At 35.2% G+C, this 16,374-nt stretch overlaps 1 protein-coding gene across 3 annotated transcripts in view; it reads left to right on the top strand.

The window, feature by feature from the left end:
• Nucleotides 1-8,961: 8,961 nt before the first annotated feature.
• Nucleotides 8,962-16,374, top strand: part of LOC115209857 — a 255,590-nt gene continuing 248,177 nt past the window's right edge. For 2 of the 3 annotated variants that reach the window (XM_029778457.2, XM_029778434.2), the window contains exon 1: nucleotides 12,341-12,496. The gene's annotated coding sequence lies outside the window, so the exon portion shown is untranslated. Of the gene's footprint in view, nucleotides 8,983-12,340; nucleotides 12,497-16,374 lie in introns of those variants that run through there. The other variant, XM_036499777.1, reaches the window with a different exon arrangement.

Here is a 16,374-nt window from a genome sequence, read left to right as displayed (position 1 = left end):
ATACATACATATGTACATACATACAAACATGCATAAATACATACATACATACATACATACATACGTATGTACGTACGTACATACATACATAAATACATACATACATTGCTGGAACTGTAAGAGTTTCTAAAACTTTCCAGTTCATCATTTAAGTATATAAGAGCATGTCTAGACAGACAATTATATGCTTGAGAAAACATACATAAAACAAAACATACAAATCTACACACACACTGACTCCAAATACTGCACATATATACACATACATGCAAAAAATTGCTGATGTTGCTGAAATTCCAATAAAAGTGCCTTGGATCTAGGTCAGGAACGATTCTTTCTCTATTGGCAAGAAATCTTGAAGTAAAACTAAATAATGACATACATACATACATACTGGCTTCTGTGCCGGTGGCACATAAAAAGCACCATCCAAACGTGGCCGTTGGCTGGCTTCCGTGCCGCTGGCACGTAAAAAGCACCCACTACACTCGCGGAGTGGTTGGTGTTAGGAAGGGCATCCAGCCGTAGAAACTCTGCCAGATCAGACTGGAGCCTGGAGCAGCCCCTGGCTTCCCAGACCCCGGTCGAACCGTCCAACCCATGCTAGCGCAGAAAACGGACGTTAAACGAAGATGATGATGATGATGATGATGATGATACATACATACATACACATACACACACACACACATTAATTTTAATACGGATTAAACCACACCAATCCTGGATTCACTAGTCTGACAGCTTTAATGGTTCTGGAAGGACAGTGACTTGAATCTATTGGTCATTAATTTGCATAACTACTTTTGGCCAGCCTCTGGAACCACCACCAGTGACCAATATCGTTTGCTAACAACTACAGATATTTCCTTTATTACTGGGTTTTTTTTTTTGGTTTTTTGTTGTTTTTTTTTTCTCAAGCAAATTGTTCAGAAGTGGTAACACAACAAAACATGATATCAACTCTCTTTACAAAATTTGCCGATATCGTAAAAAAAAAAAAAAACATAATAAAAATAAAGAATTTGATTAAAGCCTTGTGTTTGGAATACGGTGTAGATTTATCAATAGCATGTAATGTTAAGAAACAAGGAAAGGAAAGTACTAAAATTACTCACTGAGTCCAAAAGTTAGAAAGTTACTAAAAACCAGGAAAATGTTAAAAGACAGTAAACGAATACAGATGAAAAGGAATGGTTTTTACTAGACATCTCCCTTGAAATTAATTACACTTAAAAAGCTAAGGTAAAGATGACTTTCCTTTCTTAATCTTTTTTTAATTATCAATATTTTTCATAGCTTTATTTTTGCTTTTATATATTTTAATTTTTTTTCTATTCTTCTTAGCTTTGTCTACTAATCTACATATATTTTTGTCAGAGTGTAGTACACTAGTGTCAAAGATCTAGGGTTTTGAAATAAAGAAGCCACATAAGAATGAGATAGGTTTATGCCTATATAAGTGATACCAGTAAACATAGTACAATATATGAATTAGTGTACTATTTTTACCTTGGACAGCTATTGATGGTCTTAGAACAATATGGAAGTAAACCCTACCAGATAAATTGGAGAGATAGTTCTTCAGAGCAGTTGTTGAATTTGAGCTTGTACATGGATCTCCAACTTGGACTCTCACCAAGAGAGGTGCATGCTGGATGGTGCCTACACCAGAATGTTATGTGCAGTGCTCAACATCTCTAGGAGGGAGCACCCAATAAAACAATGTTTGTATGGGAATGTACCAACTTCTCATCGACCATCCAAGAGCGGAGATTGAGGTTTGCTGGCCACTACTGGAGAAGTAAAGAACTAGTGAGTAATATGTTGCTGTGGACACCAAATCATGGTACCACCAGTTGTTGTGGTACCAAATCATGGTACCACAGCAACTGGAAGACCATGGAAGACATATATACAACAGCTTACAGATGATGTTGGATGCCAAATCAAAGACCGAAAGACACTGATGGAAGTTCGGAAGGGATGACAAGAAGTAGTCAGGCTATCCCAGGCAATCAACCTGACTGGATAATGCCTCAATATAAAAAAAAACCCTGTGAGGCTGAGATCGGCAAGAAGTATAGGGTCAGTGACATCACACAAATAGCCAAGAAGCCTTGCCGGAAAGAGAGAAGAAAGGGAGGTCATGTGAGCAGAAGGATGACTAATATGGGCCTCTTTTGCTTTGGGGCTGTTGTTCAGGATGGGTATGGTGGACACAGGAATTGAGGGAATTTGCCATTAGGTTTTGGCCAGAAGTTAGGTGGGTCAGGCTCCTATGGATGGATCCCAGCTGAAAAGGATCAACATTATGAGAGAACCCACAAGGTAGGTGAATTATGCTTTCTTTTTTCCCCATACCACATTACCCTAAGCATCTATGATTCAAAAAGTCTACAACACAGGTACCAGCCTGGTTCATACTTGGCAGGATATGGAGCATCAACCTGTATGTACATTTACTTTCATGTATATCTATTGATTCCTTTTTCTGTGTTACGTTGTTTTTATTATTATTTACAGTCTAAATTTGATATCCTGTATATGAATTTATTGAGAAGTTTCATAAAGTATTGACCCCAAATTTACTTTATGTATTTTGGGATATACATAAATATATAGATGCATACATACATAAATACACGCATACATACACATGCACACACATAGATATGTATATATATATACATATACATATATTTATATATACATATATATAAATATATATACATGTATACATATAGGTGCAGGCGTAGCTGTGTGGTAAGAAGCCTGCTTCCCAGCCACATGGTTCAGGGTTCAGTCCTGCTGTGTGGCACCTTGAGCAAGTGTCTTCTACTATATCTTCTGGCTGACCAAACCCTTGTAAGTGGATTTGGTAGACAGAAACTGAAAGAAGTCCATCGTATATATATGTATATAATGTGTATATATATATATATATATTTGTGTATGTTTCCATCTGTGTTTGTCCCCTCTACCATCGCTTGACAGCCAAGGTTGGTGTGGTTATGTCCCCATAACTTAGTGGTTTAGCAAAGAGACCAATAGGAAAAGTACTTGGCTTATAAAGAATAAGTCTAGGTGTTGATTTCTTTGACTAAAAGGCAGCGTACCACCATGGCCACAGTCAAAATGACTGAAATGAGTAATAGAGTATATATGTATATATGATGAGAAATAATTTTTGCTTCTTTTTATGGAGATAAAAGGGTTTACCAGACTGCAAAAAAAAAAAAGAAGTGCTCAAATGAAATTGAGACAGAGATAAAAAGAAAAAAAAAATTGATTAGAGAACTAACATCAAATTCAAGGTGAATGACTAACTGTTGAGATTCCTGTTCATCCTGATGAGGGGGTCATTACTGAGATGCACCTTAACTCATAATTGGACCATGGCAATGAACTCCCTAAATGGCCACAGATGTGTTTTGATTCGATTTTGTGGAATTCTCTTACACTCCTTAGACTTCAACCTACAATGGTTTTTATAAAATGAACTTTTTTGACATATTTTTAATTGAGGGGAGTAAAAAAATCTTTTTAGTCAATTGATACTTTTATTTAGGTTTTTAGTCACATGACACTCTTTAGTAATTCATTTGGATTGCTTATTTTTAGTTGATTGTATATACCTTCTTGATAGGCCGTTCTATATATTTGTATTTTTATTTGTATATATATTTTTTACATTCTGTGTTTTTTATGTATGTATGTTGAAGGCCATGGTAATATTTATATATGATCAAATGTATGGAAGCATGGTGTTATATAAAGTCATTGTCTCAAATTAGATGCTTGTTCTCTAATCAATGTTTTTATGTATGTATATATATGTATATAGGTACAGGTATGTCTGTGTGGTAAGAAGCTAGCTTACCAACCACATAGTTCTAGGTTCAGTCCCATTGCATGTCACCTTGGGTAAGTGTCTTCTACTATAGACTAGAGTCGACCAAAGCCTTGTGAGTAGATATGGTAAGCAGAAATTGAAAGAAACCCATCATGTACATGTATATATTTATGTGTGTCTGTCATTGTCCCTCCCACCATCGCTTGACAACCAATGCTGGTGTGTTTATGTACCTGTAACTTAGTGGTTCAGCAAAAGAGGCCAGTAGAATAAGTACTAGGCTTACAAAGAATAAGTCCTGGGTTAATTTGTCCAGCTAAAGGCAGTGCTCCAGCATGGCCACAGTCAAATGACTGAAACAAGTAAAAGAGTAAATGAATCACGTGAGAAACAACATTTGAGTGTGGTCATTGCAGGTAGCACGTAAAAAACACCTTTTGAGCGTGGTCATTGCTAGAACCGCCTGACTTGCCCTTGTGCCAGTGGCACATAAAAGCACCCAGTACACTCTCAGGGTGGTTGGCGTTAGGAAGGGCATCCAGCTATAGAAACTTTGCCAGACCAGATTGGAGCCTGGTGCAGCCCTCTGGCTCACCAGTCCTTAGTCAAACCGTTCAACCCATGATGATGATGACATATATATATAGAGAGAGAGAGAGACAGATAGATAGATAGATAGATAGATAGATAGATAGATAGATAGATAGATACACATACATACATACACACACACACATACACACACACACACACATACATACACATACATACATACATACATACATACAAACATACATACATACATACATACATACATACATACATACATACATACATACATACATACATACATACATACATAGTTCAAAGAAGGCAAAAGAAAGATTTTATCACATCTTTAATGACCAGTTACAATTGTTTTTCTACCAATGCTGTTTTCAAAGCCAGTTCACACAAACGTTCCAAGTGAAAATTTATGTAATATTTTGAAACATTTGAGTGGCTCTTCTTTATAACTGCATCAAAGGTGCACTTTTATGTTGTGTGTCTGCCAGGCTTGAGAGGAAACAAAAAGCATTAAAAAAGAAAAATTGATTTTACTTAAGACTTTAGTCTGAGAGTGTAGATAGCCTAAATGTCCAGTTGAGTGCTGCATTGAAATTACTCCACCTTTCTACCCTCCTAGGACCTTGTGTGTGTGTCTGTGTGTGTGTGTGTGTGTGGCCATAGATGTGTTTTGACTTGATTTTGTGGAATTCTCTTACACTCCTTAGACTTCAACCTACAATGGTTCTTATAAGATGAACTTTTTCGACATATTTGTAATTGAGGGGAGTAAAAAAATCTTTTTAGTCGATTGATATTTTTATTTAGATTTTTAGTCACATGACACTCTTTAGTAATTCTTGTGTATGTGTGTGTGTGTGTCTGCATGTGTGTGCTTAAATATATACATAAATATATATATACACACACATAGGCATTAGGAAAGACATCCAGCTGTAGAAACACTGCCAGATCTGACTGGCCTGGTGCAGCCTTCGGGCTTCCCAGACCCCAGTTGAACCATCCAACCCATGCTAGCATGGAAAGCGGACGTTAAACGATGATGATGATGATGATGACATATATCGGCACCTTGTAAAAAGCACTCATGGTGGTGCCATATAAAAGCACCTGAGCCAGTATCATGTAAAAAGCACTCAGCACACACTGTAAAGTGGTTGGCATCAGCAAGGACATCCAGCTATAGAAATCAGGCCAAAAGAAACAAATGGAGCTGGAGCAGCTCTCCATCTGGCCAGTTCCAGTCAAACCGTCCAACACATGTCAACGTGGAAAACAGACATTAACCATTTTGATACCAACCCGGCTGAAACCGCCTCTGGCTTTGTAGTACAAGTGTCTTGTTTTCATAAGTTTTGAATGAAAATCTTCCACCAAACCTTAGTCACAATTTATGTCCCTAACACTAGCTTAATGATAACTAAGTTATTTTACTAAATTCTTTATTATATTTAAAGTAATTGAAAGAAACACAGAGCATCTCAAAAGAAATACAGTAATGAAAGGGTTAAATGATTATGATGATGATGATCATACTGATTGTGATAATGATGTAGATGCATATAGACACATCCACACATAAACATACTTATATATATATAACAGCGGTATATAGCTAGACAGTCACTGCTGTCTTTACAGAATGGCTATTTATGGTGTACAGGGGTTGGACAAAATAATGGAAACACCTTAAAATTTCAAACAAATTTATTTTAATATGGAGTAGGACCACCTTTGGCAGTAATTACACCTTGAATTCTTTGAGGTATGGTGTTAGGGACATAAATTAATATAAAATTTTGATGAAGGGTTTTTATTTAGATAATTTTTTTAACAGAAAGTTTATATCATAGAATCAGGAGCAGTTATTTTATCAAGTCTTTCATTATGTTCAAAATAAACTGAAATAATGGAAATGTATTTCAACAGAAATATAACAAAAGTTTTAAAATGTGTCTTGTAATAGTCCAGTGTTTTCAGGAATGGAATTGGTGCAATACAGATTTTTTTTCTTTTTAATAATGTTGATTCAAAATGTTTAACAATTTAGCAGTCAAATTACTCTGCCATATGTAATACTTATTTATTCAATTTGTTTTGAATTAATCATGCATTATCTTGTAGCTTTCGGATTTCAATGACGAAATTGTTTATTTCTAGGAGAATAACATCATTGGGTAGGTGTGAGATACCATATCTGGCCAGTTTGAACATAAAACAGGTAGAATATGTGGGCTGGATATTTATGTTAAAGGTCTTTCTTTTAAGAGAGACAGTTCCATAGTTTAAATACTCATTTGTCCGTAGGTGTTTCTTGAAGTTTTCCATTTTTGCAATCATGGCAGAGCTTCTTTGACTGTATTTGTATGTTCTATGGAAGAGACTGCTTCTACATTTTCAACTGCTTGTTCTCAGTTTATACATAGTGTTTAAGAAAATTTGGAATGAATATATACAAGGAGGTGCTGGAAAATTCCTGGGTTTGGTTAAAAGAAAATACAGGAGGATCAGTTAATTATGATTTTATTCAACATATTCCCCTTCTCAGATTCACACACGTATTGCAGCAGTCCTTCAGTCCTGTAAAAGAAGTTGGAAGGTTGGGCCTCCAACCAGACCTTTCACAATACCCTTAAAAGAACCCTCTTGTGGCACGTAAAAAGCACCCACTACACTCTCGGAGTGGTTGGCGTTAGGAAGGGCATCCATCCGTTGAAACATTGCCAGATCAGACTGGGCCTGGTGCAGCCTTCTGGCTTCCCAGACCCCAGTTGAACCATCCAACCCATGCTAGCATGGAAAGCAGACGCTAAACGATGACGACGATGATGATGATGATGATGATGATGATGAAAGAAAAGTATATTCAATACATAGCATAAAATCTATATTTGTAGAGGAATAGCTGGTGACTCAAATGTTCATAACTTGGAGTCTCATAGATATATAAAATGCAGGCCTAATCATTTGTCATGAATATGGTTTAGCTCTGTGTGACTTGAAGGACAGGTGTCTAGGGGCCATTTGCAAACTTACTTTCACATTTGTCGAGGCATGTCACATGATAAGAATTGTTACAGATCACTCACATGAGGGACGATAGTAGGTGTGCTGCATGTAAGAGGAGTAATAAAGCACTATCCAGGAATGCCTTAACGAGAAGTTAGTTCTCATGTTGACTCCCCTCCTCATTACATATTCAAGGAGTGACAGGAAGTGAAAGCAATCTGTCCTCTCATGTTATAACTTAGACAGACAACACTACAAATACTGTTGAGAACTTCTTATCTCTCATAAAGCATCAGTTTCCAAATATTCACGAACACCCTAAACTCTCTTATATAAACTCATGTATGTACGTGCGTTCACACACACACATGCATATTTCAACCAGTGTACGTTGTTGAATAGTAGTCAGTATATTTTCCAAAGTAGTCGTTCAGTAATAGACAACCTTTGAGTAGTTTAGTGTTATTTGAATGACAATCTCTCATCAGTAAATGCAACCAGAGGCCAAAATTCTTTCTAGGTCAATATTTAAATTGTGTGGCCTATGCAAGTCGGGATCTCCTTAAACATTTCAAAAATCTGGCATCATAAAGAGTCATTCTATTGTCTATCTAGATTAATGGAGCAGCATGTATATAAATGTGAAAGTTTATGTGTATAAATAAACATACAAATAAATAAAACGTGTGTGTGTGTAGAACAGAGTGATACTATTACTCCTTCACTTTTTAACCTTTGTCATTTTAAACATGATCACATGTAGTTTTGACCACATTTAACTCAAAAACAAAAAGAATATATTAATACTATACATAGAGAGAGAATTCATACATTCCTATTGAAGATTCTTCAAGTTATATCAATCATCCTTGGATTTTCTCGAATGGTAAATGCATATTATATACACTGTTTACATTAGTCAGATATATAGAATTGGTAAATGCATATTTTACCTGAAACGTTACCTGTACTTTATAGTTATGTTCTTTTATATTTAGTATTCTGAAGATAGGAGTAAATTCTACCATTGCATTTTAATAAGGCTAATAGCAAAGTCATAAGTATATAAATATCAAATATATTCTAAATGTAAAATAAAACTACCTGGTATACATTTTGAAGAGTATGTATATAAATATAACCTATTTGTAATTAAATATATTAATAATATATAAATATATCTATATAGAGATCTACTTAGAGACTCTTCCCCATGATGTATCAGTATAAGGTAGTGTGATTCAATGATATTTTTCTTATAATTTTGTAAATATGTAGAAATTAAGTATATATTTTCATTCCTTTAAAAGTGGATCATTTTTACAGATTTATTTTAAATGTATGCATTGCAAGAGGCAAAATTCCTTTTTTTAATACAGACACAAAACAATGTATTTTAAATGTTCATGGCAATATTGATGTGTAGTATACCATGATTTGATCACAAGGCATTTTTCTCGCCACTAAAAGATCATGATTTGGTAACATTAGTGGTTCGATATATCTGGGATTAACTGCAGAAAAGCAAAGATAAAAAACACATCTGAAAAGTAGTACATTGAAGTCATTGAATATTTTGGGGGTTTAAAATATCAAGATTGAATCGACAAAAGCATTAATAAGTTTGATCAAATCAAAATTTAAATACACAAAGGGCCTTACAAAGGTAAGTTCCTAAGTATTTATCGCAAGGTGCAATATCATCATCATCATCATCATCATCATCATCATCATCATCATCATTCATCATCATCATCACCATCATGTTAAACATCCACTTTTCCATGCTTGCATGGGTTGGATAGAATTTATTGAGGCAGGTTTGTTTTTATTTATAGCTGGATGCTCTTCCTTTTGCCAGCTCTCACCTGTTTCCAGGTAAGGTAATATTTCCCCATCACCAGACATGGATATTGGAAATGCATGTCACAGAATATTGAAAATGCATTCCACTGCTTCTGTGACAGCGACAATCTTTTACAATTATCATGGAGACACAGACATACATTTTCACATACATACATGTATATACACACATACATATACACACAAAAAACATATACACACAACCACACACAGATAGATAGATAGACATACAGACAGACACACAGACAGACAGACAGACAGAAAGACAGACAAACAGACAGACAGACAGACAGACAGACAGATAGATAGATAGATAGATTAGATAGATAGATAGATAGATAGATAGATAGATAGACAAACAGACAGATAGATAGATAGATAGATAGATAGATAGATAGAAGATAGATAGATAGATAGATAGATAGATAGATAGATAGATAGATAGATAGATAGATAGATAGATAGATAGGTAAATAGGTAGGCATGTAGTTAAGTAGATAGGTAGATAGACAGACAGACTGCAAGCTTCTCCATAGTTTCCATTTATCAAATTCGGTCACAAGACTTCACAAAATGTTGGTTAGCATAAGCCTATAGTAGCAGACTAAGAAAGTGCCTGGCTTAATGGCTAGGCTGTTCAACTCATGATTGTAAGGGTGTGAGTTTGGTTCTTGATGGTGCGTTGTGATCTTGAGCAAGACACTTTATTTCTCATTGTTCCCATCCATTCAGCTGGCAAAAATGAGTCGTACAGGTAATCCAATGGTCTAACCTTATCATATTCAGTGTGTCACGCTGAATTTCCTTGAGAGCTACATTAAGGGCACATGTGTCTGTGGGGTAGTCAACCACTTGCACATTAATCTCACAAGCAGGCTGTCCCACTGACCAAATCAACCGGAACACTCATCATCATAACTGATGGAGGGCCAGGTCATAGTAGCAGACTCTTGTCTAATACACCAAGTAGTGAGAATAAACTCAGAACCAAATGGTTTCTTAGAGAACTTATTAATCACACACCCAAGTTTACATCTAAGGGTGTATTAAAACAGTAAGTAAAAATTGCTTACATTCTTTCCTTTTTCCCCCAAGGGCTCAATTTTTTTATATTATTATTTTTTTATTTTACTCCTCTTTTCTCACTTCATTTCACTCTCAGTTTCTCTTTCTCTCTTCCTTCCTCCCCACTTTCTCTTAATTCATCTCTTAATTTATCTCTCAACTCCTTCATATGAAAATAAAACGTGGTATCACTCCAACAGAGTAGCAATTCTGAAACGACAGCTTCTGCCTATGAAATGTGTATTTATATTTTAACAGCTTTGTTATTCTAACCACTGATTGTAAACTTTCCTCTCGAAGAAAAAAAAAAAAAATTTTTATTTATATGAAATAAGTTCTCACACCAGATATCCGAGAAAAAATATAAATGGTTCTGGTAATATTAATATTAGCAGTGGAAATACCAGTTATTTTGACAGTGATGTTGTTGTTTGCTACAAGGGTAGCACTAACTTTGAGGTATGATCAAATGCACTCTAGTCATGACCATCCCTGTACATTATCCAACACATCCATTGCTAAGAGAGTGGGTATAACACAAGAGAGTGAGAGAAAGAAGATTTAGCTGCTATTTCTAGAAAATCAGACAATCACATAGAGGTTCCCTTATTGACTCAGGACAGTGATAGTGGGGTGGTGGTGGTGGTGGAGTAAGTGCTGGCAGCAATAATGGTGTTGGTGGCGATGGTGGCAGTAGTGGTGGGGGGGGGTGGCAGCAGCAGCAGTGGTGCTAGAGGCAACAGAGACGGAGGTGGCATTGGCACCGGCAGTGGCTGTGGTTGGTGGTGGCGAACTGGCAGAAACGTTAGCATGCAGGACGAAATGCCTAGCGGTATTTCGTCTGCGTTACGTTCTGAGTTCAAATTACGCCGAGGTCGACTTTGCCTTTCATCCTTTCGGGGTCGATAAATTAAGTACCAGTTACGCACTGGGGTCGATGTAATCGACTTAATACCTATGTCTGTCCTTGTTTGTCCCCTCTATGTCTAGCCCCTTGTGGGTAGTAAAGAAATAGTTAGTGGTGGTGGTAGTGGTGGTGGTGATGGTTGGGTACTGGTCGTAGTGGTTAAGATAATGGTTGAAATTTTGGTAAGTCAAAATAAAATTGTGGATAAAGAAAAAAACAATGATAAATTGAATGGAATGAACAATAAAATATTCAGTGTGAAGAATATTAGAGATGTCCATCCTCTTCTATAAATAATTATAAAAATGGTTAATAATCTAGATGTCTAATTATGATTTTATCAGTTTTAATTTGACAGAAAAGGAAGTTTCATTAAAACTTCTACATACAATATTTTATGTATGGATTTGTTTGTAAGACGCACATGAGAGAGAAAGAGAGAAGAGAGAGAGAGACAGCAGAGAGAGAGAGAGAGACAGAGAGAGACAGAGAGAGAGAGAAAGAAAGAAAGAAAGAAAGAAAGAAAGAAAGAGAGAGAGAAATAAAGAAAGAAAGAGAGACTGAGAGAGAGAGAGAAAGAAAGAGAGAGAGAAAGAAAGAAAGAAAGAAAGAAAGAAAGAAAGAGAGAGGGGAGAGAAAGAAAGAAAGAAAGAAAGAGAGAGAGAGAGAGAAAGAGAGAGAGAGGGAGAGAGAGAAAGAGAGAAAGAAAGAAAGAAAGATATGGGCTGACAAACAGGTAGACAGACAGACAGACCAGCAGCCAGAGAGACAGACAGACAGACACAGACTTGTTCATGTGTATATAATGATACATTTCTATTTTTTCACATTCTTCCTGTTATTCATCAACAGAAACAGCTGAGTGAGTTAAGGGAAGTCAGACACGAAACAAGAGAGAGAGAGAAAGAAAGGAAAGAGGTTAGGATGGGTATCTGGCTACCAGAAACGAAACTTGAATGGATGGCGGTGGTGGTGGAGGATGGGAGAATGGATGAGTGGATGGATGGATGGATGGGTGGATGGTGGAGAGAAAAATAAGACTTGGCAGAATCTATATTTACTAAAAATTTCGGCAGAGAGGTGAGAGTGACTGTATAGGAAGGAATGGGCAGCAAATAGAGTCTTCTTCTTCGGTAACAGCTTAGTCAAACGCTAAATGAGATCTGAATGAGGAACTAAACGGGAGGCTGGCTGGCTGGCTTAAGAACATTGATACAACTTTATAGGTAATAATATTTATCTTTGTTCTTGTGAATATTAATCCATAATTAATTATATAAGTTTCCCCGGGTTAATTAATTAGTGATGCCTGTGAGTTAAAGTCTGAAAGTGATTGTGTACCCCTTTCCTTTATAAAAAAAAGGGAATAAGTAACAGAAATTTAATGTCAATTGTGATTTTACACTTTCTTTACCACTTTCAATATATATACAACTCCTCACCTTTCTCTCACACACACACACACCACACACACACACACACACACTCTCTCTCTCTCTCTCTCTCTCTCTCTCTCTCTCTCTCTCTCTCTCTCTTCTCTATCTCCCACGATAACATTTTTCTCTTTCACTCTCCATGTACTTTTTGATAGTTTTTTTTTTCTCGATAAGCTAATCACAATATATATGCTTGCATATGTATGTGTGCATTATGTATGGGTGTATGTATGACAGAGATTCAACTACAGGTATTTTCTTAATTTTATAGAGAAATCATTAACATATATATGTGTACTTATGTATGCATGTAAGTATGGAAGTATGTATGTATATATAAATATATGAAGGTACATAAATAATACACATACACACACACAAATATATGTATCTATATAGTATATATATATTAATATATATATTATATATATATATATTATATAATATATATTATATATATATAATATATACATATATATATAATGTTATATAGTTGTATGTGTATATATAATTATATATATTCTTTGTAAGTCTGGTACTTATTGGTGGTGGTGGTCCTACACGCTGGGACTGAACCGGCACCTGTAGTTGGGAAGCAAGCTTCTTACCACACAGTCACTCCTGCACCTATATATAAATAAATTAAAGATATACACGTAAGTGTGCGTTGTATATATAGATATATATATATATATATATATATTATATATATATATATATAATATATATATATATATATGTATGTATATATATGTATATATGTATCGTCATCATCATCATCATCGTTTAACGATGATATATATATATATGTAAATGGCTGAATGAAATATCCTTTGTTTACAGTTAACATGGAAAATTCAATAAACAGTTACCAGGGTATATATATATGTGTTTGGCACCCCACCATCACTTGACAACTGATGCTGGTGTGTTTACCTCCCCGTAACTTAGCAGTTCAGTAAAAGACCATGATAGAATGAGAACCTGGCTTACAAAGAATAAGTTCTGGGATCGATTTGTCTGACTAAAGGTGGTGCTCCAGCATGACCGCAGTCAAGTGACTGAAACAAATAAAAGATTGTATATATATATATACAAACACACACACACACACACCACACACACACACACACACACACCACACACACACACACACACACACACATCATCATTATCATCATCATCACCACAAATGTCCACTTTCCCATGTTTGCATATATATATATATATACACATATATATACGAGTCTATTTATATACATATGTATGTGTGTACATATGTGTGTGTGTGTGTGTATGTGAGTGTGTGTGTGCACGCAATGATAGATTGATAGATATAGATTTGGATATTGATATATAAATATATATGCATATATGTATATATATATGTATGTGTATAGTATATATATATATATATATTATATTAAATTAGAGATAAAACCACTATTAGGCAAATCATACAATGAAAAACTTAAGCCAATACATAAGATTAATTAATTTATAATATTCAAATATATATCAAAATTATTAAAAAAGATAATTAGTATAACACTACGATCATTTCATGGCTGTTCAATTCTTAAAATTTTCGAGTTACAGTCATTCTTCAGGTGGTTTACATATTTATATAGTAGAAATATGTTACAAAAAGAAAATATATAAAATACACTATATATATATATATATAATATAATATATATATATATATAATCAAGTGTGTATATTATATATAAAAAGGTATAGAATTAGATATATAAATATAGATGTGTATGTATATTATATATATTATATAATATATATATATATACATATATATAGATATATATATAGTATATATATATATATGTATATATATATATGTATATATATACATATATATATATTAATATAGTGTGTGTGCGTGTGTACATATATATATATATATATATATATATATATATATATATATATATATATGTTGTGCGTGGGTGTGTGTGCGTTAGGAAGGGCATCCAGCCGTAGAAACACTGCCAGATCTGACTGGGCCTGGTGCATCCCTTCTGTCTTCCCAGACCAGTTGAACCGTCCAACCCATGCTAGCATGGAAAGCGGACGCTAAACGATGTGATGATGATGATGATGATATATATATATATATATATATAGATTATATATATATTACTCCCTGGAGCAAAAAGCATGTAAAAACACCACCAGACACTCATATAGAAAATTCTGGAAGGGCTACTGCCTAATTTCACCATTGAGTGTTTTACAAAAGCTCAACCAGATGCTGTTGTATTGTACCACGAACTACAATAGCTAAGGTTTCAAAGGTCCACAACACTTCAATGTCCTACCAAAAAAATTAAGATACATACTCAATGTGAATGTAGATGTCTTTAAAAAGGACCTGGAATGTCTCTTATTCATGATACTGGGGAAATTAATGGCCTGGTATGAGGTAAAGAGGAGGGCAGCAGTGTCAATCTCCCTCACACACACCAAAGGGGCCAACCACTAGGAGAAAAGCTCATAGAGATGTAGTGATATGAAATCCCATCACCCTGAAGAAATCAGCCAAAGAAGAATGGTATGCAAAAGTGTAAAAACACACTGGTGCTCCAGCATGTAGCAACCAAATGGCTGCAACCAAATGGCTGAAACGAATAAAAGAATATATTCATACTCACACACACACATACACACACACACACACACACACACACACACACACATCATCAACATCATCATCGTTTAACGTCCGTTTTCTGCGCTAGCACGGGTTGGACAGTTCGACGGGGTACGGGAAGCCAGGGGCTGCACACCAGGCTCCAGTCTGATCTGGCAGAGTTTCTACAGCTGGATGCCCTCCTAACGCCAACCACTCCGTGAGTGTAGTATATATATATATATATATATATATATATATTATATATATATATATATTATGTGAAATAGAAAGATGAATAATCTTGTAGTAGATAATCAAAAGTTTAACCGATACCTTAGTAGCAAAAATCACAGCAGTAAACTGGAATCGTAGATATCTAACGGCTATTTCGGAGTTTGTTGCCAGGGGCTGTGCCGGTATGTTTATAAACGCTATTTAAAGGCCAGATAAGTGTAACGCCGCAAATGGGGGCATCGAAAGCGACTGTGGGAGCCCGTTACCATCCGGCCTCTGGCAACAAGATATGGAAGAGTTCGGAGACACAAGGTTGCACTGTCTTCCAAACTACACTGATAAACAGTTTCGCCATGGGCTCTTAGGAGCACAGTTCGATTTGTTTTGCTCCGCCTATGTTCTGTTTTTGTTTTTCCAACGATTTCCTTTTTTCTTCTGAAGAGAAAGAACAATATGGTCCCGTTATTCAATCGGTTTGGTAATTTGTGCCTTTCGAAACACGTGTAGAATGAAATAAAACGATTTCTGTTCAATCTGCGTTCAGCTCATTTCTCAATTCACCAATAATTTTATATATATAGTATATATATATTATATATATATATATATATAATTTAAATTGAAATAAGGGTGAAAAATTGAATATTAACTTGAATAATATCAATTTAAAACCAGTGGTCTAGTATATTTAAAAAATATGAAGTTTCAGAAAAATTATATAACATGCATATGAAAGAGATGACCTGTAAGTGGACATCCATTATGCTAGAAGAAGATCTGC

This window comes from Octopus sinensis, linkage group LG1 (assembly GCF_006345805.1).
Source record: "Octopus sinensis linkage group LG1, ASM634580v1, whole genome shotgun sequence".
Taxonomy (NCBI): Eukaryota; Metazoa; Mollusca; class Cephalopoda; order Octopoda; family Octopodidae; genus Octopus; species Octopus sinensis.
The sequence above is the reverse complement of the archived record's forward strand: the minus strand, read 5'-3'. Positions and strand labels throughout refer to the sequence as shown.